This window comes from Tamandua tetradactyla, chromosome 12, assembly GCF_023851605.1.
Source record: "Tamandua tetradactyla isolate mTamTet1 chromosome 12, mTamTet1.pri, whole genome shotgun sequence".
Classification (NCBI taxonomy): domain Eukaryota; kingdom Metazoa; phylum Chordata; class Mammalia; order Pilosa; family Myrmecophagidae; genus Tamandua; species Tamandua tetradactyla.
This window is the reverse complement of record NC_135338.1, coordinates 89,537,438-89,560,701: the sequence shown is the minus strand read 5'-3', so window position 1 is coordinate 89,560,701 and position 23,264 is coordinate 89,537,438. Positions and strand designations below refer to the sequence as shown.

The window sequence follows — 23,264 nt, the reverse complement described above, 5'->3', positions numbered from 1 at the left end:
CTCATAGTCTATGACTTGATATTTTCTTAATGGTATCTTTTAAAGAGCAGAAATTTTCCTTCCTTCCTTTTTTTTTGATTTTAATTTCTGGGAGCTTAGAAGGACCTTATCATCAACAAAAAATAAAGACAGCTTGATTCTTCTCTATATGCTTTATGCTTTGTATTGTTTTATTGGTAGGATCTCTAATACAATGTTCAATATATAGCATCAGTGGGAGAGGACATCCTTGCTTTATTCACAACCTAAAGGAAAAATGTTCTTTTACCATAAATTATGTTAGCCTTATATTGATTATAGATGTCTTTTATCAGATTGAAGAAGGTTCCTTCTGTTCCTATTATGTTGAGAGTTTTTATCATGAAGGAGTGTTGAATTTGTTAGGATACTTTTTCTACATCAATTGGATTAATCACATATTTTTACCTATTATTCTGTTAGTAGGGAGAATCATATCGATCGATTCCTGAATGCCAAAACAACTTTTGGCCCTGGAATAATCCACAATTTGTATTGATGGCACTTTTTATATATTGCTAGATTTGACTGCAAATACTTTAAGGTTTTAAAATCTGTTTCGATGATGAATATTGAGCTCTAATTTTATTTGTCTTATAACATTCTTGTCTGGTTTTAGAATCAGGATAGTGCTGGCTTTTACAAGTTGTTAATCATGTTCGATTCTATGTTTTCCTCCTGGAAGTAGGAAATAATGTCAAAGTTATGAACAGTTTTAAAGCTTTTGATACACATTGTCAAACTACCTTGTAAAAAATATACTAATTACCTTCTCACAGTGATATATGATAATGCTTCTTTCTCTATATCTTCTGCAACATTGGGAAATATCATTAAATTTGAAACGTGAAATATTAAAATATTTGAATTCCTTTGATCATTAATGAAGTATAATATTTTTCTATATCTACATAATGGTCATTTCCATTTTTTGAGAATGGAAGGTTCATGTACTTTACACATTCTGCTCATGAGTTTTCTTTCTTTTTTTCCTTATTTAGAAGAGCTCTTTATAGGTTAAACATATTAATCATAGAATGTGAATATTTTCCAAGCTTCATATTTTCTGAAATAGAATTTCTAAGAACACAGATCAAATCAATATAAAAATTCATTATATTAATAAATGATTTCTATATGGAGAGGAACACCCTTTAGAATTATTTCCTGTGACTCCTAACTTATACATTTGTATCCTTGGATGACAGTGTATTTTGTTTTTTCTTTTTTCTCTGTGTAACAAGACAGTAGTGAGACTGAGAAAAGAGATGTCAAATCCTCTTTAGGACCTGACCACAGACAATCTGTTAAGGGGATACAGCTTACCTTTGACAGCCCTATCTGTAGCCCACCCTTGATGTACCCTGTCCTTTTTCATCTGCCTCTCCTTTTGGTGACTATTACAGTCCACCCACCAATCTCCCACACCTGATTTAGGCTTTGCCCATCCTGGTGCACAGCACCTGCAGTCACTGCCTCTTCACTTTTCTGTCTTGTCACTTTCATGACTGCTCTCACTTAAATGTACTGATCTTCTATCCCACTTATAGCTTACATCCACTCACAATAAATGACATTCAGAGAACAAGCTAAATGGCAGTTTCCTTCCATGTTTTCATTTTTTCAGTTTGCTCTGGTCAAATATCCCAGAAGTATGTGAAATCATTGAAAAAGTGTTGGAAAAGCATCAAAAAGTCTTAGTTTCAGAATAATGGTATCTTGCCTACCTTCATGATCTTGGACAAATAATTTAGACTGTTTGGTTTCAGTTTCCTCATGTGGAGAATGGAGAATATAATACCTGCAAAGCCTAATTTATAGTTTTGCTGCAAAATAAGATAATATAATGTGAATGTAGTGCACTGCTGGAAAAAAAATCATGAAATTATAAACACTTCAGTAATGATACACTTCTATTTTCATAATCCATCAGTGTCCCTTCTAATACTCTGAAAGTCAGAAAGTACCCATAGAGTTAGGCCCAAGCAAAAGTATTTAGAGTCATTCAGAGGTCTACACTATTAAATTTTGATAGCCTAAAAATCTGTGTTGAATAAGTCAGTTACTATTAACTTTCTGAGGGCTATCAATTCATGATAGGAAGTACTAATTTCTTGTTCAGTATGTCTGTATGCACAGAATCCATCTGTACTTTTAGAAATAATTTTCTTACCTACTCCATCTTCTAGCAAAGCACAAGGTATTTCTTATAATACTTCTTTTGCTTTTCCAAGATAATAATTATGAGCATGAAGCAAGAGAGAGAACCTTGATATGATATGCAATTTTAGCATTTTTTTTTATACAGGACAGAAGTGCCAATGTACAACCATTTAGGTTTTTGGCTAAAACTAAAGTCACTCTGGTTATTTGAAGAAAGTCGGTGGTCTATAAGCAGTATTCAAATCTTTACATGGTACTTTTCATGTTATATTTGAATTCTGGTCCTTATTCTTGCTACCTGGCTGACTCAGGCACTGAGATGGAACTACAAAAAAGCTGGTCTCTGATATATTCTCACCATTCAGGGACCAGTCTTGAACTGCCTACCCAAATCTACTTTCTCAACTTCTCCTGACATCCCTAACCAATGCCTCATTTATGATCTCGACTCAGTTTTAATCTTTGATGAAATCATTTTCCTTTTGTTCTTTTTCTACCATTAAACTCTCTGTCTCTGGCAATTCCATTTCAGGAAGCTCTGATTAAACACCTGCTTCTAGCCCCAACACCACCTATTTTTTTAAACTTTTTTATTGTACAGTATAACATATATACAAAGCAAAGAAATAAAAAAGCAATAGTTTTCAAAGCACTCTTCAAAAAGTGGCTATAGGATAGATCCCAGAGTTTGTCATGGGCTACCATACGATCCTCTCATATTTTCCTTGTAGCTGCTCCAGAATATAGGAGACTAGAGGGCTTAAACACTTTTTTATCATCACAATCAACTTTTTTTCCTTCTTTTTTTTGTGAACAATAGCATATATACAAAAAAAAAGCTATAAATTTCAAAGCACAGCACCACAATTAGTTGTAGAACATATTTCAGACTTTGACATGGGTCACAATTTCACAATTTTAGGTTTTTACTTCTAGCTGCTCTAAAATACTGGAGACTAAAAGAGATATCAATTTAATGATTTAGCATTCATATTCATTTGTTAAGTCCTATCTCCTATGTATAATTCCACCATCAACTTTGATCTTTCCATAGTTCTCATTGGTGTTGATTGGGTGATGACAATTCTACATTTTTGACATTGGAAGGGTCTGTCACTGACATGGGGTGAGGGATGGAACTATCTGATGTTCTGGAGAGTTCTGGGCTAGGTGTCAGGACTTATCTGGACCAGGGACCCATCTGGAGATTGTAGGTTTCTGGCAAGTTACTCTAGTACCTGGAACCTTTGTGAAATTTTATAAATTTCCATAGGTATTCCTTAGGATTGGCTGGAATGGTCCTGATTGGGGGTTGGCAGGTTATGATAGGTAGCAAGGTCTAACTGAAGCTTGCATAAGAGCAACCTCCAGAGTAGCCTCTTGACTCTATTTGAATTCTCTCTGCCACCGATACTTTATTAATGACACTTCTTTTCCCTCATTTGGTCAGGATGTAATTATTGATCCCATGGTGTTAGGTTTGGATTCATCCCTGGGAGTCCTCTCCCACATTGCCAGGAAGACTTTCACCCCTCGATGTCATGTCCCACATAGTGGGGAGGACAATGATTTCACTTGCAGAGTTGGGCTTAGAGAGACTGAGGCCATATCTGAGCAACAACAGAGGTCCTCCAGAAGTAACTCTTAGGCATGCTAATCTATAGGTAGTCTAAGCTTCTCTGCTACCTACATAAACTTCACAAGCATAAGCCTCATGAACAAGGGCATGGCCTATTGATTTGGGTGTCCCTAAAGTTTGACACAGTATCAGGGGAATCCCTGATGGTAAGGTTTAATAGTTCCATAGTCTTTCTCCCCACCCTCAGGGGACTTTGCCAATACTTGTTGATTATCTGTTTAATATACTCTAGGACGTTTCCAAGCATTGCAATAATTTATACAGAATTAAAGGACCTCTTTCTCATTCTATGCTCTCTGTGTTTCAGTTGTTCAAATGAGCTATACAGATAGGTTGAAGTGGATTATGCACTACAGAAAGTTTCAGTCCAAGATTAAATAAACCTTTCTTCCATTGGTCTCAAAGAGCATGTGTGGTTCTAAAATATAGACACTGTCTTCCTTACCCCTGTGTTCTGAATTACTTTGACCCCAACCTGTTCGACTTCTTTCTTATCTCTAAATTTTAGATTATATGTATAAAACAGCTGCTCAGAATCCAGAAATAATAATCACCACTCCTGACTCAATGTCCAATAGCATCTATTCTGATATGTGTCCTTGTGGCTACAACATGTACTGGATTCATGTCAGCTTTATGAGAGAGACCTGATTAAAAGTCTATGTGTAATAACAAATTTAAAAAAATAGAACCAAAAACAAAGAAGTAATAAAAATGAAAAACAAACAAAAAAAGCCTATGTGTAGGTGCCACTTCCACAGGAAAGACAAACACTTCATTCCCATGAGACCCAAGGAGGAGGCACCCATGGTCCTGGGACTACTCAGGCGATGTCTATTGCTCACCTGGTTGTAGAAAACCTAGAGGCAGACAGTTGTCAGGTGACCTACTGACAATGCGGCCACTGCACATCAGGTCTTCAAATCAGATGCATGTTTCCAGTTGGATCAAGGAGAGGAACTGTGAAGAGAAGGAATGGGATATTTCCAAAAGCAGTATTCAGTTTCAGGCAGGGAAAGTGGTTTTTAAAAACAAGAAATGTTATCCATGCAACTTATCTACAGGAAAGAAACATCTACCAACATCTCTTTGAAGGAGACATCTCATACTGAAAAGAATGGCATTACAAGTAGTGAATTGCCTGAAGATTTTATTTGCAGTTCCAGCATGACTCAACACGTGCTAACTGACAAGGGAGAGGAATCTTACTTCAGTAATCTATTTGGAAATGCCTTCAGTGACCAGTAATCTTTTAATAAACAAAAGGAAATTTGCACTAGAAGTAAGTCATATGGATGCCATCTAATTTGTAAATTGTTTATTCAAAGCTCTGGCCTTACACATTACAATGGAATGTGAATACCATCTATGTAGGAAAGCCTCCAATAAAATTTATAACCTTAGCAAATATGACAGAATTCACAAGGGAGGAAGACCCTATGAATGTCACCTATGTGGGAAAGCCTTCACTCAATGTTCCAACAAGCAAACTCACATGGGAGAGAAACCATGTGAATGCCGTCTATGTGTAGAGCCTTCACTCAACATTCTGCCCTGAGATAATATGAGAGAACTCACACTGTAGAGAAACCATATGAATGCCATCCATGTGGTAAATCCTTCACTTGGCATCCTTACCTTAGAGAACAAGAAAGAAAAACTGGAGAAAAACCATATAAATGCCATCTAAGTGGGAATGACTTCACTCAGTATTCTTATGTGAGAGAACATGAAAGAACTCACAATGGAGAGAAACCATATGAATGCCACCTATGTGGAAAAGGCTTAAATCATTCTGACTTTAGAAGACAGGAAAATTCACACTGGAGAGATACCATAAAAAATATTATCTATGTGGGGAAACCTTAGTTTATTATCACAGTTGTAAACACCATGACAGAACCCAAACTGGAAAGAAGCCCTATGAATGCCACATATGTGAAAGGCTTCAGTCAATGATAGGACCCTAGATAACGTGAGAGAACTCTTACTATAAATGTTTTGGATATGGTAGAGAGTTAACCTTTAAACATACTAGGGAACTCACACACTGAAGAAACATTGTAATCAATCTGGTAGAGCTTTTATTCATCTTGTCTAGTTACTCAATCTAAGCCAATTCATACTGACCAGAATTGATATGCCACCCTTGTAGCAAAGTCTTTACTAGATGGCCTGATGATAAATAACATGAGATAACTCATACTATACATTCAATGAATGTGAAAGAGTCTTAATCTACTGCTCCACCTAATAGAGAGACAAGTCTTTACCAAAATCTGATGCCCCTTGACAGAGAGCCAGATAATTCATGCTGGAGATCGTCTTCATGAAAAATCATGCAAAATCATTTATTCATACAAGAACAATTGTAGGATAAGTGTGAATTTGCACTGTGTAAATCTCATCCATGTTGTGAATGAAGGTATGTTTTTAGTGATCACTCATTCCTTAGCCTTACTATTCTCACGCTAATGAAACAACAATCCTGAAGTCATTTTAGGAAAATCTTCAGCTGCATTCCACATCAGGAATTTCACAGTGGCAACAAAACTTTATATGGACCCTTTAGTACACAATTCTGCCTAGTCAAGAATTTTGAATAAGATGTATTATTGGCATTATGTAGAATTGTGAAGCAACATAGGTATACTGAGTGGCAAATTTTGTAAGGAGCAACATGAAGTGAGAGTAATTCAATAAATCAGAACTTGCATATATATAAGCAATAAATATTGCTGCTAAAAGTTTATGTTGGCTGCTGTCATGGTAAGGTTCATGTGTCAACTTGGCCAAATGGTGGAACCTGTTTGTCTGGTTGGGCAAGTGCTGGCTTGTCTGTTGAGATGAGGACATTTCATAGAATTAAATCATGATCATGTCAGCTGTATCCATAGCTGATTCCATTCCAACCAAGGGGGGTGTCTTCTGCAATCATTGATGCTTAATCTAATCACTGGAAGCCTTTTAAGGAGGATTCAGAAGAGACAGGCTCTTCTTGCTTCAGAAGTTCATCCAGTCCCTCCATTGGAATCATCAGCTTCACAGCCTGCCCGGTGGATTTTGGACTCTGCATTCCCACGGTTACATGAGACACTTTTATAAATTTTATATTTGTGAATGTTTCCTGTTGATTCTGTTTCTCTAGAGAACCCTAACTAATACAGCCACATTCTGGTTTTGCTTTTAGCAGTTATAATTGCAAAGATTTGAATCAATCAGAAAATAACTTTGAGTGTTAACCAAACACTTAGAATACAAAATTATATTCTTAATTATTATTCTAGTATGATGATATATATGCTCATGGCAAGTGTTCTAGTTTGCTAGCTGCAAGAATGCAATATATCCGAAATAGAACAGCTTTTAAAAGGGGGAATTTAATTAGTTGCAAGTTTCCAGTTTTTAGGCCATGGGAATGACCCAATTAAGGTAAGCCTATAGGCATGTGTCATCTAAGGCATCCAAGGAAAGATACTCTGGCCCACAAAGGCCAATGAGGTTCAGGGTTTCTCTTCCAGCTGGAAGAGCACATGGCCAACATGGCGACATCTTTCCTTTCCAGGCCTCTTGCTTCATTAAACCCCCCCAGGGGCATTCTCCTTCATTTCCAAAGGCCGCTGGCTGGTGGACTCTGCTTCATGGCTCTTGTCATTCTGTCGTCCTCTCCTCTCTCAGAATTTCCAGCTTTCTCCAAAATGTTTCCTCTTTTATAGGATTCCAGTAAATTAATCAAGACTTGCTCGAATGGGTGTAGTCACAACTCCACCTAATCAAGTTTAATACCCACAATTGAGCACGGTACATCTCCATGGAGATAATTCAATCAAGTTTCCAGCCTACAGTGCTGTATAGGGATTAAGAGAAATGGTTGCTCCCACAAGACTGATTAGAATTAAAACATGGCTTTTCTAGGGTACGTAAATCCTTCCAAGCTGGTACAGCAAGGGTGAAAACAAACATGGCTAAATAAAAATACTTTAGAAGTATAGTCTTATGGTTCATAAATATCACTCTTTTTAACATTTTATATTGCCATTAAAATGGAAACACAATAAAAATAAAATAAAGCATGTCAGTTAACAAAAAGCCTATGTGTAAAGGAAGTTTGCATTTTTTAATTGTGTTGTTTATATGCAAATAGAAGATACATAAAATACATGTACATCTTAAAATATAAAAAAAAAAATAGCAATGTAGCTCTTAACTGGGTGAGGAAATAAAACATTGTCAATATCCCTGTAACCTCCCACTCCTTTTCCTATCACAGTGCCATTTCTCCCCGAGAGGTGAACCTCTCCTGATTATGAGGATAGTTCCCTTCCTTTTCTTTATAGTTCAAATAACTGTTGGTAAATTTTTTAACAGACCCGATAATAAACATTTTAGGCTTTGTGGGCCACATATGCATCTATCTCATTATTTTTCTTCTTTTATTTTTTTAAACATGCTTTTAAAAATTTAAAACTCATTCTTACTTGACAGGTCACTATTAAACAGGCCACAGGTCAAATTTTGCCTAAGCGCTGTAGTTTGCTTGTCTCTGGTTTAGATCCCTGAACAATCTTATCTTTGCCTGAATTTTCATTTGTATATAATGGACTAATAATCCAATCTTCTTTCAACATTATGTCTGTGATATTTATCCATGATGTCATATGTAGCTGTGCTTTGTTTTCATTGCTGTATAATATTTCATCATCAGAATTTACGAAGAGCTTTTTTTATCCATTCTGCATATTTAGGTTGTTTCAAAATTTTTGAAAAAAAATGCTCCTATAAACAGGTTTTTTTTTTGCTTTTACAAAAAATGCTACCATGAGCTTTGCTAAGAATAGGATTACTTTACTAAATGATGCCAAAGACCATTTTCCTAAACATTTTCCCTCTCACAAGTGGTGTATTAGAGTTCCCATTTTTTCACATCCTTAGCAGCATGTGGTATTGACAGACATTTTTTATTTTCTTCAGTTTGTTAGTGATTTGCATTTCCCTAATTATCAGTTGTGGTCTTTTTTCATTTCCCCAAATGCTAATGAGCACATTTTCATTATATTCATTGGTCATTTGGATTTTCTGTTTTGGAATGTGCCCATTAAAGTCTTTTTCTATATTTTTCTTGGGCAGTCTGTTTCCTTATTAATTTGTAGAATTTCTTTAGTAGATTCTAGAAAAACAGTCCTCCTGGTTTTAGGCAACATCAATAATGGCCAATTTATGGCTTAATTCTCTATAGTGTCTTTTGATTAACGGAAGTTCTTGATTGTAATTTGTTTGAACTTATTAAACTTTCCCTTTATGATTACTGCTTTCTGGGTCTTATTTAAGATATTAGTGATTCATGAGTTTTGAAAGCACCTGTGGCTAAGCAGCTTGGTTACATAACCTATGTAAAAGGAGCAGGAAAACACACTTTCTCTGTGAGCTCATCCTTGTGTCTTGGTAGCCATGGACTCAGCTCTTGCTCATCTTGTCACCCCTTATGGAGTCCAAGGTCTGATGATCCATAAACTAATCATCACACACCCTCAGTCAATGCCACCCAAGTGTTGTGTCTCTCCATGGCTGTCCTTCTTTGTTGTTCCTGCCAAAGCTTTTTTCTCTGTTCCCTTGACCATGTCACCCTTCCTTTCTGACTAATCCTCAAATATTATCTGAAAGATTGTCACTTGGAGAATGTGGACTGGTTGATAGTTCTCATTCTCATGTGACTTAATTTCTTTCCTTTTTTACATCTTAGTTTCTCCATCCAATGGGGTTGACATTGTTGATCAATAGATCTTTCTCTCTCTTGGCCCCCAGTATGCTTCCTTTTTCTCCTATCTTCCTTTTAGTTTTGTTTCCTCTTTATCTGCACAACTTTAAAATCAATGGTTCTTGGCCCTTTTGGGTTCCTGCATTCCTGTGAATATGCATTAATTCTCTTGTCCAGAAAAATGTGTATATGGAAGTGAATATCATTTTCTATTACAATTTCAGAGGGTTCACATCCAGTATGTCATTTGGTCCCCTCAACTATCTTGTGAGGAAGACAGGCTAAATTTTGTTGTGCCTGTTTTATAGAGAATCACATTCGGGGACTCTAAATAACACACGGAAAAAAACCTGACTTAGCAAATGGTAAAGGCTTAGGTAGGCATGTGACTCAATACCCAAAACAGGTGGTTGGATCTGTATTAGTAATCACAAATTGCAAAACCAGCAAATTGGCTGGTAAAAGACTGCAGCGATGATGGGCCCCATCAACAAAAGGATTTTAATTTCACATAAGACAAATGGACAGGATCCTTGGGGCAATAGCATCAACCAATCCATTGTATTTTAGCATCGATCTTTTCACCACATCATTTCTGTGACGTTTCTCTGTATATTTGCATATCTTGTCTAAAGCTTCTTTTACTTATAAAACCAAACTATTTCATTGCTGTTCAAATATTATATTTCTTAGGTTAATCAAACCAGCATATTCTGGGAAGAAGGATTGTGGTCAGACGCTGAATTATCTTTCTAATGCTCAGTCACTTGCTCACTCATTCGTTTACCATTACAGCAACTTGTTTACCTAGATTATTTCTACAGAACATAGCTACTAATTAGTTGGCATTAAAAATAGTTTATAAAACTCTCAAGATTAAATTGTCAATGCTTAAAAATGTGTATGGAAAAAAAATGAAAGAAATTTAAATGAAGACCCTAATACATAAACTTACCTGGGACCATAAACTCTAGGCAGCCACAAGGTGGAATTTCTCTGTGAAATCCATATTATGCCTATATAAATTAAATTTCTATCTACTTTTAATTTATTTGAGATGTTAAATTTCATTACAGGAGTATTTCTCTTTGAAGATGGTGATTAAGTAGTCAGAGGAGAACTGGGAAGTTTCTGGCAGCGGTGAGGATTGAGATTTAAAAAGTGAGGAAGGCTGGATGCTTTCTGTTGAAATAGACTGTTAAGAACTTTGTCAAAGAATGAACTCTTACTGTAACCCACACCTCATTTGTCACCCTGATGGGCTGAGGAAAAGTGACATTTACAAACTGAGAATGAAAGCACATCCATTTCACCAGTCTGACACCCTGATATAATAACTATTTACCTTGAGAAAGAGGCACTGAGATTTCCGATTCTTGTGAATCTTCTCACTTTGGCACTTATTTTCTCACTCTGTCAAACAGCCCCAGATTAATGGAACAATTTGTTCAACAAATCATATTAGTAGAATGCGCACAGGGTAAAGAGAGAGAGGCGGGGGAGCAGAAATTTTTTACTCATTCATAGCGGCGGTATCTCTGCAAATAAAAATGTAGTTATGCCTGACATTTAAGAGGGACACTGTGAAAGGGAAAGAGTATAATGACTTTGGGCAGTGGAGAGTTCACTTTGTGAGAAGAGTAGTGCTCAAAGGAGAATAAGATAAAGTTACACATAACATCGAGATTGAGCTGCCTTCTAGAACATATTTGTCAAACACAGCAGGATCTGCCTGGGTTAAAAAAAAAAAGTCGCCTATTAAAATTAAGCACCTACTGCTTTCTACACTACATAGATCTGCTTCTCTTCAGCTCTACTAGAGAATCTCGAAGAATTCCAGGAACATCATATTCCGAAAGAGATGATGCAATGCTCCAGAATAGATCATAAATAAAAGGAATGTGATAATATCATGTGATTAGGCGTGAGATGGTTCATTTGGATAGGCATTCAATTTGCATTCCAAAGGCGAAAGAATAAAAGTGAAATAATTGGCACATACTCTACATTCCGTATAGTTCAACCTTTTGTGCCAGAAATTTGAATGAATATTTAGAGTATAGAGAGTTAATAAACATCAACTACAAGTCATATTTATTTAAATAAGTGCCGCCTATTGCTTCTTTCCACACCTGCAAAAATTAAACATAATGCCACATTTTTTTCAATAACTTTCAAAGCACAAGCAAAGTTTGCTGTGATGTTCATTTATTTGTGTTAGGGCTGTCACACCTTTATTATACCTCATGTCAACAACAGAAATTGACACTCACTCGTCCCCGGTTTCTGTACGCTGTGGCCTTGTGTGTCAGGGAAAAATATCGCTTTGCATTTTTGGGCTCTTTGGATTTTGCTTTCTTTTCCCGTCTTTTCTTTTTAGGTTCTTACCATATTTTTGAGCCACAGAGAGATCTCAAACAGCTCAAAATTAATTTCTGGAAACTCCTAATTAACTCGGAGAAAATGTTCTCACTTTTACTGGGTTGGAAGGTTAAATTGGCCAATGCATTTTTTTTTAATCAAAGGTTTATTCCAGAAATATTTCAATGCAAAAGTGACCTGTCCAAATCATTAAGAAATAGTGACAGTTTAACTAAACATCCCTTCCTAGTCCTGCTTCAAAGGAAAGAAACAATGTATGAGACCTCCCAGGAAATCACTGATATAACTGCCTCCAGGGAAAATAAGAGACCTAATCTTAGACATTTATTCTATAAGAAAATGTTCTGTACCGGAAAGTTTAGGCCACTCTTTTATTGCTTACTCTTCTCACTTATCATAGAGTAAATAGTTTATTGAGAAGGATTCAGAATTTGAATGCTACCTTTCAGAAATTTGGGGACCTAACTTAATAGGAAAATATTTGTTACACAGATGTGTGGTGATTGTGCGTGTGTGTCCATTGCACATATTGTTAACAAAAATATAGATTCATGTTAGAAAATGTAAAATGTATACAAATATAAGAAATCTTGACTTTTCAAAGTGTATAAGTGTATACATATATATGTTTGTGTATATATATATATACATATCTACAATCCATCCATCTCACTCTGTCTCTATATCTATCTATCTATGGATCAGAGATGCTGGTCAGATCAAATAAGTGGAGGAATAATTTAGGAATACAGTTGGACTAGAACTTGCACCAGAGAGCCCTCAGGGACAGAGATGGCTCTCTAGGTATTTCCTTTCTGTCTTTTTAACATTGCCTTATTGACATGGTTTCTTTACTTCTTGGGTTTGCTGCAGTCTGTCCCTATTCTTATATAAGTTTGGTTACTTAATACAGTAGTATTCTGCTAGTCACTCAAGAAACAGACCAATGCAGGTATCCAGGTCAGCCTGCTGCTTTGTCCCATGGTGGTTCGGGGACTCACACCCCTTCCATTTTGTGCCTCCCTGGTCCCAGACAGCTTTGAGGTCTTCTGCTTCCAGTTTTGGAAAAAAGAAAAAGGGAGAAGAGTCCCTCCCTCTTCCTCAAAATGCCAGCCCAGAGGTAACACACATAGTTTCTGTGGATGCCGTGAGGGCTGGATAACGTAGTCCCAGCTTGGGTGCCTGCCTTCCAGGGACAGCCACCCATTATGGAAAAGAGGCACGTGTTCTTAGTCGACAGTAACCTCTGCTACATGACCGTCTGGCCTATTCTTTATCTCTGCTCTGTTTATCTTTTTCTCTACTGATCATTTCCACTTACTCATTTTTCATGCTACCTTTTAACCTGAGTCTGTCCCGACCTCTTATGTACCTGTCTCCACTTCCTGGTGCCTCCCTACATTTTCTTTTGAGTTTTAGCTTCCATTCTCTACTGCTAAATTCTTCTCTGTTGCCCAATTTAAATTTCACAAAGGATCTGATTGGTCCATTATACCTTATCCTTTCATCATGATTGCCACTTCATTGGTACAAACCAGTCTGTGGAAATGGTCCCCATATGTCCATTGTCCACCCTTAGCATGACCAGCTGTCCCTTTATTTATTTGGGGGGACGGAAAGGGTTGTACTTGACCATACAGGGTTTGTGATTGAGAAAGTTTTTCTTAGAAGGGGCTTTGACCCAATGATTTTACTCGTGCATTACATGTTGATTTATAGCTTGTGTTTTTTCCACTTATCAAGTATCAGATGCAGTATAATAGGATACTTTATCCTTGCCATAGACTAAAAAATTCCAAAAAAGCCCTTAACCGCATGCATTTCTTTATTTTGTCCCTGAAACTTCCACCTCCTTAAGCCTCAGTGGTGGTCCCTGTTACACATGGCAAATACTCCTATCCCCCAGGGAGTGACAGACGTGGCAAATTAGTTTTCAGGGTACAGTTCCCTTCTCTAGTCTGCAGGCACTTCAGGGACTAGAGACCATGTCTAAGCAGAGAGGAAGAATTTTGGTTCATGGTGTTTTTCTCTGAAAAACAAGGCATCAGAATGGTTGGTGTGTGGGTGAAAATGTTATTTCAAATCAGGAATTACGGTCATAATTAGAGAGAAGTTTAGTTAAATTCTTTTGATAGTTACTATTAATTAAATGTGCTCTTTCTGCTGGGTGCTGCTCTAGGCCAAACTTTACATTCATTGTTACAGCCTTCACAACTTTCCTAAGTGATTGTTCTAATCCTCTTATGTCAATGAAGTAGCAGTTCAGAGAGATTATTTTATTTGCTCCAAGCCACATGGCTAGAAAGTGTACGACCTGACAGTTAAATTGAGGTCTGTCTCTAAATCCTGTTTTCACTCTGATGTGAGTCCCTTGGTCTGAATATCTTGCTACTTCTTTTACCTTTAGCCTAAATAACCAATAGAATGTAACTATACAGTCAAGAAACATTCTTGAGCATAAGCTGCAGTAGGAGACACTTTACCAACGATTCTTATTTATTTAATCCAAAACTCTGGGAGGCAGATACTATAGTCCCATTTTACAGACAGGGAAACTGAAGCTCAGACTTGGTCCTGCCACAACCTATATGTGGTATTACGGGCATTTGAATACAGATCTTCAGACCTGAAGTCTGGGACACTTTTTCCTTTATTAATAAAAGGAATTCAGAGAGACGATAATTGCTACACATAAGCTTCCCACTGTAATACACCCTCAATTAGTGTTCCATATGTATAAGAAAAGAATTAATGAATTTACTTCCTGTATCTAATGGTGAACAAAAGCTGTTTTGCTTTTTTTTTTTTTGGCTTTTCCTTCCTGCTTTTCTTTGATTTGCGATCCTCTTAATTGTGGGGCCTGTTAAAAGACAATTTTCAGAAACAGGGAAAATCATGACTCTCATACAGATATAAAAATGAACATGTGTTCAGTAATTTATTTTACTTCTATGATACCAAGGAACCAGGCAGATGTTAGTTAAATCAAAGGAAAAGTCAAAGGAACACAAATTTAAACGGAGCAAAGGAATGCTGGATGAATTGCAAATAGAGACAAAACTATCTTTTTCACCAGAGGGGAGATGTTGGTATTCAGTTAAGTCACTGTTAGGTCAGCATTTATATAGCTTCTAGTTATCTAGAGTTTACAAAGAGTTGCAAAATAGCTCAGAGACAATAAGGTTAGAATCAGCAGCTGAGAAGGGTGTGTTAAAAACAATACTTACTTTTCCACTGAAACACAATTTTTCTTTACTTGTTGCTTAGCATAGCTTTGAAATAGCTCCTTTAAAGTGTTATATGTAGTCAAAGATGGGTTGTTTGAAATAACTGTAACGTAACAGTACAATGTATGACAGACTTATGAATGAATGGAATGTTCTCTTCTATGTGTTACTTCGTCGGACCTGGTGGTCTCAGAGACCAAATTCCATAGGTCTGGTAGAAATTCAACACAGAGACAAGACCAAAGCGGTGGGAATGGACACGACGTCCTGACTCTCTTGGTCCACCAGTTCAAAATTCCGTGGCCATGGCCTTGCACAGGGTGAGGGGGGGGAGAGTTAGAGCCCTTTGGCCCTGGCCTCAAACTGAGACTTTAAAAAACTCAGTTATCTCCAAATGATGTTGAAGAGTCATGATAGCAAAAACCGAACCGATTAAAAGAGGAAAAAAATCATCATACAACTTTCAACTTGCATCCCATCACCAACCACAACTGCTTGTAATTAAAAAAATAAAAGATTGCTGTTTATAGAAATCCTGTAATTACCTTGTACATAGCAGAACTTTATATTGATTTGGGCCCCTTGTGTGTGTATGTGTGTGTGTGTGTGTGTATGTATCTTAAACGCGTTATTGTGTCGATCACAACACTTTTTGTATCGTTCATTTCATTTTTTTCTAATTTTACTAACCAGGAGCTCATCAATGCAAGGGGCCTTGATCCTCCCGAACTGAGAAGTTTCCTGGCTGGCCCTGGCATATTCCCGAGAAGTTTCCTGGCTAGCCAAGGGCACATTCCCTGTCAAACGAGCCCCGCTGGCACCGCGCTCCGTCGAACACAAAGCTCCTTCAGCCCTCGTGCGCCGCCGGCTGGGGATACCCGAGGGGCGCCCCCGCCCCATTTCGCTTTTGGAGGGCGGGCGGCCGGGGCGCGGGGGCTCACAATGGCCCGGGTCCCTCCCCAGGGCGGCGGCTTCCAGGTGCGGGAGGGGCTGCGCGTCCCGCCGGGCCCGGGTAACTTTCACTGGGCGGCCGCGGCGCGCAGACAATGGGCAGGAGAAAGGCTTATCGCGGCGCGCAGGCCTTCCCCGAGCGCGGCGGGCGGCGGCGGCGCTTCCGCGGCCCCCAGCCCCCCACCCCCGGCCCCCGGCCCCGCGCGGCCGCCGCCGCCGCCCGCCGCTTCCTCCCCGCGACCCTGCGGCCTCCGGGCGAGGCGCGGCGGGCGGAAAAGCTTTGTGGGGTGGCCGCGGGCAGCGACACGCGCGGCCGGGCCCCGGGCAAACAAAGGGGGGATGTGAGCGGCCGAGAGTCCGGAAGCGGGGCGCCGGTGGGGGCCGGGGGCCGGGCGCAGCGCTCCCTCGGAGCCCATTGTTCGCAGGGCGCACTTCCACACGCGCCCAACAAGAAATGAACACATCCTGCCGCCGCTTATCTCCCCGTCGACAGCCGAACAAACAGCAGTTATTTTGCACGGGGAGGGGGGCCTTTCTTCCCCCCAGTCTCCGTCTTTTAATGGGATGAGCAGGTCCAAGAAATCGGTCCCAAGAGCCCCTCACCCAAGCCCTCCGCTTTGTTTCCGCACTGCCCTGAGACACCTTGATATGACTCAGGATTGTCATGCTACTAAATGGCTGGGTTATTTAGAAAGCTGTTTTGCGGTGGTTTTGGGGGAGAGAGCTTTATTTTTCTTAGAGCAGATATTCTGAAGCATCCCTGCATAAAGCGATTTTATGTATTTATTTATTTGTAATAATACTAAATGAGTTAAGCCTTAGAATATGCCAGGTATGCACATGTATTAATCCTTTTTTTCCATAACGACACTGAGTTTGGTAGTATTTTTATCTTCATTTTACAGATGAGGAAAGGACGACCCAGAGGTTCCCCCCTCCCCCACTCCACCCCACAGCAGTAGAGCGAATACTGGGGACCAGCGGGGGGTGGAGGGAGGGGGGCTGGAACCCAGGTCGGTGTCTCCAGAATCATGCGCTTAACTTCTGCAATGACGCCTTACAACTTATTTTTACGCCTATGCATTGCTCTGATTTAACTTTTAATTTTATGTTGATCACTGAAATAGAGGATTTTTCTGTGGCCTGTGAGCTTACTGAACTTTTTCTCATTTATCCAATCAAGTTGGCTGATTGTGACCTAAGCATCCCCTTTAGTGAATTAACAGTATCTATTTTCTGTAAACCTGGGCCCTACAGCGCTATTCTAGAAAAATGCAAGCCCCAGCTCTGGCAGGATTGTCCAAGTCAGCTTCTTGTAGTAGCTGAATTTAACTGAATGAACTTGTTTTTACTTCTGATTAAGGTCCAAATGCTGTTTGGCAACAGAGGCTTGTCCAAATGAAAAAGACGCTGTTCATACCTAAAGCAGTAATTCACTGGCTGGTCGGGAAAGATAATAACCAATAGCTAAAATGAAATGTGATAAAAGAATACAGGTGTGAGATCAATAGTTTTACCTTGGGGTCAGAATGTCACAGAGAGATTTAAATGCTTCAAAATACTCTTAACCTCTTATAAACCTAAGAGATCACTCACTCAACAATTATGTATTGAATCCCCTTATTGTGTCAGATGCTGTTAAAAAACGGACCCTATTTTCATAGTTTGCAATCTAGCGGAGGAAAATAAAAGTGAACTAAATAACCACCAAATACTTGAAAATTACAGTTATCAATCTGTGCTCATTTTTATCCTTGAATTTTATTTTTTCTTTAAGAAAACTAAAGGTGGAGTCACACTGTGAAAGAAATAGTCCAGCCTTTGTACCAATATGATATTTTTATATTCCTGGTGGATATTTTAGGTAGCTTGATATGTGAAGAATAGACTGAAATATGCATTTCAAAATAAAGATTAAGGAAAGGGTAAGAAATAAAGTTAAGTGAAGAGGAAATGCAGATAGAGAAGGATTGTGGATAATTATAACTCATTTATTGACTTTACAACTTGGCAGGCATTGTTCTAAACGTGATGTATATATGTGGTCTCAATATCCACAGCATTCCTTTGAAATTGGTGCTATTATAAGCTTCATTCAGAAGAGGAAACGGAGACCCAGAGAGGTTAGGGAACTTGCCTAAGTCATTCAGTTATTAAATATCAGAAGCAGAATACGAACCATTCATATCTGGTTCTGGACTGTGCTGCTGTCCAGGTAGGTAGACAGGCAGAGGGGAAATGGAGAAGAGAGGAAATAACCATAGGAAACATAATAAAGAGAGTGGCATGCAGAGAAATAAGGCAGAGACAGAGATAGAGACCTAGAACCTAATAACAGTGCATATTGGCAAATTCATAGATTCTGGGGTAAGAGGCCCCTGGATTGATGTGAGTATTAAATGACGTACCTGAAGGGCTTTGGTGAAACTTGCTGGCTTAGTAAGGGATGGCTCAATTAATGCCATTTATTCCATTCTTTCCGAATTGTTGGATGAAATATTCTTGCCTTATTAAGTTTGTCTGTTCCCTTGAGGAGAAATCTGGACATAAAGTGCGCCCCTCTCTACTTCTGACCTCATCTGTGTTTCAGAGCTGAGAAATGGAGACAAAGAATGATCATACTGAATGAAGCAGTCCGCTGGCCTAAAGTTGCTTCTGTGCAGTGTGTGACTGCTCTCTCTGTGTGCGGTGATGGCAGATGGTGGTTTACCTCCATCTCTCTGCTTGAGAAAGGCTCTCCTCTCTGTCAGGTAAAGATATGATGGGTGGATAGAAATGTCTCCCTCTCTTTATTCCAGTGTGTTCCTGCTGTTCTGCCTCAACTCCTCATCTGTTTGCATTATTGATGTCAGGCATGTTATTGACCAGTAATCTTCTTTGAACTCCTTATCTGCTTTTGTGTGTGTGTTTGGTTTCTTTCTTTCTCTTTTCTTTTTTAGTATGTCAATGCAAAGGTAGAGTGGGAAAAATCAAGGTTCACAGCTTTCTGCTTTCATAAACCAAATGTGAGCACATTAATTTTTGAGGTGGCCCATTTCTTAGTGTCACAAGAGAATTCAAGTTCAAACACAGTCACCAACTTCAATCTCTTACCCAGTGAGTCTTTCTGTAACATTCTGGATAGATCTTACAAAGTTCTGGATCTATAGGAAAACTAAAAATCATTTGGGCCAATCTCCCATCTAGAGCTCGATTCCTGAGACTCTTGAACTTCATGTGAAGAATTAGCTATTTGTTAAAGTAGTTCACCTCATTCAAATATAAGATTTGGGAAGAATTTGTATGGTTTTCAATAGTCATTGAATATTACCTATCCTTCTCAAAAGATCTCTGACATTTATCAATCATCCTCTGTCTAAATCCTTTTGGATTTAGTAATAGGATCCTTACTATTGTGTGAGACAGGTCTAGTTCTCATATAAGACAATCTCTCAAATCTCTGAAAACTGATCTTCTGACCGCATTCCATATGTAACAATCTTTACTCTGCTGACCATGTGTCGCCAAATTTCATCCAACAATCCTCATGCAATATATTTTCAAGATTGCTCACTATCTAAATTGCCCTTCTGTGGATGATTCATATAAGATATAGAAAAAAGAATCAAGCACAGTACTTCAATTGTGGTTGACAAGGACAAAGTAAGGAGAGTGGATGGGGAGTCAGGGCGAATCTACTGCTATGGCTTTAAGTCATCAGTTCTTCACTCTCAAGTACAGATCCTTCATTTAGACTTGGAGGAAAATTTTGCCAGGATCCAATTCAGCTAAAAAAAATTTAGAAGCTCACTATTAAATCTGTTAATTCTGATGCTCAAGTTTTAAGAATGCAGCCAAAATGCTTTATTAATTTGTTTCTGTTGATGCTTTGTGTGCTTGATTTCATTTTGGATCCATTGTAACTGTGAGCTTGCATGTTATTTCAGGTTAGGTAAAGCTTTCAGTTTTTTAAATTTACTTTTTCTTACTTATGTATAGTTTTCAAAAATGTATGCAGCTGAGTAATCACCAACAAAACCAAAATTTGAAAAAAAAAAAAAGCAGCTTACCCCCACCGTTGTTCCCCATGCCATTTTATAGTAGACCTTCTATCCCAGTTCCTGGCAACTGCTGTTACATCATTTTCCTATAATTTTGCTTTTTCTAGAATGTCACATTGAGTCTAACTGTTTTTACTTTGCATAACACACTTGAGATTCACCATAATCTTGTTGTATTATCTGTGGTTTGTTCCTTTTGGTTGTTGAGTAGTATTCTAGTGTATAGATAAAGTCCAGCCCCTGTTTCCTAAGTGATGGTGTCATTTTGCATTTCCACCAGCATGTATAGAGACCATGTATTCCTTTATTCTCCATTTAATGTTCATGGGATAAATAGTGATGTCCCCTCTTTCAGAATTCTTGATGATGGCAGTTTGGGTTGTCTCTCATTTTTTCTTGGTTAATGTGGTTAGAGGTTTATATATTTTGTCATCTTTTCAAAGAAACAGCTTTTTGTCTATTTTCTCTATTGTTTTTCTATTTTCAGTCTCATTGATTTCTGCAATAATCTATGTTTCCTTTCTGCTGCTTAATTTAGGTTTAAATTTAATTTAACCTAATTAAAACCTTAATTTACTTTTCTTTCTCTAATTTCCTAGGACAGAAGTATGCATGCTGATTTTCAATTTCTTTTTTTCCTAGTATTTATATTTAATGCTGTACATTTCTCTCTGAGCATTCTTTAGCTGCAGCCCACAATTTTGACAAGTTGTAGTTTCATTGCCATTTAGTTCAAAATATTTTTAATGTCTTCCCCAGTTCTTCTTTGGATACTAATCCCACTTACAAATAATCACTGAGTCAAATACAAAGGACTCTTCTAGTCATCTTCCTGTTATCGATTTTTTATTTGACTCTTTTGTGGTCTGGGGATATATTTTGTTTGATTGAAATTTGTTTATGTATGTTTTATGGCCAAGAATGTGGTCTGTCTTGGCAAACATTCCTTGTGCCCTTGAGAAGCCTGGTGTCAAATGAAGTGTTCGATAAATATCAATTAGATCAAGTAGATTGACATTGCTGATCACTTCTATATACTTACAATTTTTTTGCCTGGTGATCTATCAATTACTGAAAGAAGGGCATTAAAGTCTCCTAACATAAAACTTGATTCTGCATTTCTCCTTTCAGTTACTTCAGATTTGTCCATATTTGGGGGGGGGGGGGGCGGGGGCAGGCTCCAGGAATCAAACCCAGGTCTCCAGCACGGCAGGTGAGAATTCTGCCACTGAGCCACCATTGCACCAGTCTGGCCACATGTATTTTGAAACTGGATTGTTAGGTACATACATGCTAAGAATTGTTAAAGTTTTTGGAGAATTGACCATTTTATTATTATGTAATAGTCTTCTTTATCCCTGATAATCTTACTTGTTCTAAAGTCTGCTTTGCTTCAAATTAATATAGCTACTCAAGCTTCCTTTTGATTAGTGTTAGCATGGTAATTATTTGCTGATCCTTTTCTTTTAGTCTGAGCCTTTTTACTTGAAGTTGATTTCTTATAGACAGCATGTAACTGGATATTTTTTAATCCACTCTGACAATCTCTGACTTGTACTTGGCATATTTAGACAATTCACAATTAAAATGATTATTGATATAGTTGAATACAAATTTACCAAATTTATAATTGTTCTCTGTTTATTGCGATGTTCTTTGTTCTCCCCTTCTCTATGGCCTTTTCTTGCATTCTGTGGTTTCTCTTAAGCTTTTTTAAAACTTTTTATTTGAAAAACTTTGAAATTTACAGGACAGTTACAAAAATAATACAAACTCCATACAGAGAACCCCAATGCACTTCTACCTTGCCCCATATACCCAGGTCCACTAATTTTAACACTTTGCCATATTTGCCGTATCATTCTATCTATCCATCAATCTATCAATCTATCTATTTATCAATCCATTGTCTGAACACTTGAGTATAGGTTTTATATATATATATACCTATTATGTTCCTGAAATACTTAATACTGCCATGCACATTTCCTAAGAACAAGGGTATTCATTTATGTACCCACCTTAAGTGCAGTTATCAAATTCAAGAAATTTAACAATAATATTACCCTTACAGTCTGTATTCCAATTTTTTCATATATGCCATTAATGTCCTTTTGGGCCTTTCTCCTCTATTATTAGAATTAGTTCAGGATCTTGTATTACACTTAATTGCCATTGTTTTCTTAGTGTTTTTTTTAAATTGTGAAAATATATATACAACGAACTTTCTCTTCTCAACCACTCCCCAAAAAAGCATTCAGTGGAATTGATCACATTCACAATGTTGCAATAACCTCATCACCTTCCATTACCAAAAACTCTCCAATGTCCCCAAACAGAAACCCAACCCATATTATGCATTAACTTTCCATTCCCTCTGCCCTCTACCTCTGGAAAGCAGTACTTTAATTTCTCTCTCTATGAGCTTTCATATTCTCTGATATTTTCTTTGAAGTTGCAAATTAAACATCCTAAATCAATAACATCTTGTTTCCTGGTACCAACTTGACTTCAATAGTATATAGAACTATGCTCCTAGCCCTTCTTTCACTTACTTTTATGTAGTTCAAGTCACAAATGACATGTGTATGCATTGTGAGGCTAAAATCACTGCTGTATCATTATGTTTTATGCATTTGCTTTTAAATCTTATGGGAAGTACAAAGTGGAGATACAAATCAAAAAGACAATATTGCTTGCATTTGTTTATACGCATATCATCACCTTCATTGAAGGTCTTCATGCCGCTTCAATCTATTTTCTATTTCCCTTTGCTTTCACCCTGAAGAAGTCTCTTTAGCATCTCTAGTAGGGCTGTGGTAGTGGTGACAAACTCCTTCAGCTTTTGTTTATCTGGGAATGTCATGATCCCACTCTCATCTTTGAAAGACAGTTTTGCCTCACATAGAATTCTTGGTTGGCAAATTTTTGCTTTCAACACTTTAAATATGTCATTCCACTGCCTTCTTGCCTCCATGGTTTCCAATGAGAAATCGTCATTTAAGTTTACTGAAGTTCCCTTGTGCATGTACATGATATGTTGCTTCTCTCTTGCAGCTTTCAGAATTCTTTATCTTTGGCATATGACA

At 37.9% G+C, this 23,264-nt stretch overlaps 1 long non-coding RNA gene across 2 annotated transcripts in view; it reads right to left on the bottom strand.

Annotated features, from left to right (window-relative positions):
* The window catches only part of LOC143651653 (uncharacterized), a 39,858-nt gene that overhangs the window by 5,176 nt on the left and 11,418 nt on the right, over positions 1-23,264 (bottom strand). The window contains exons 3-5 of one of the 2 annotated variants that reach the window (XR_013160101.1): positions 4,666-4,780; positions 1,746-1,844; positions 427-696 (exon numbers count right to left, since the gene is read on the bottom strand). This is a non-coding gene — a long non-coding RNA (uncharacterized LOC143651653). The remainder of the gene's footprint in view (positions 1-426; positions 697-1,745; positions 1,845-4,665; positions 4,781-23,264) is intronic. The other variant, XR_013160100.1, reaches the window with a different exon arrangement.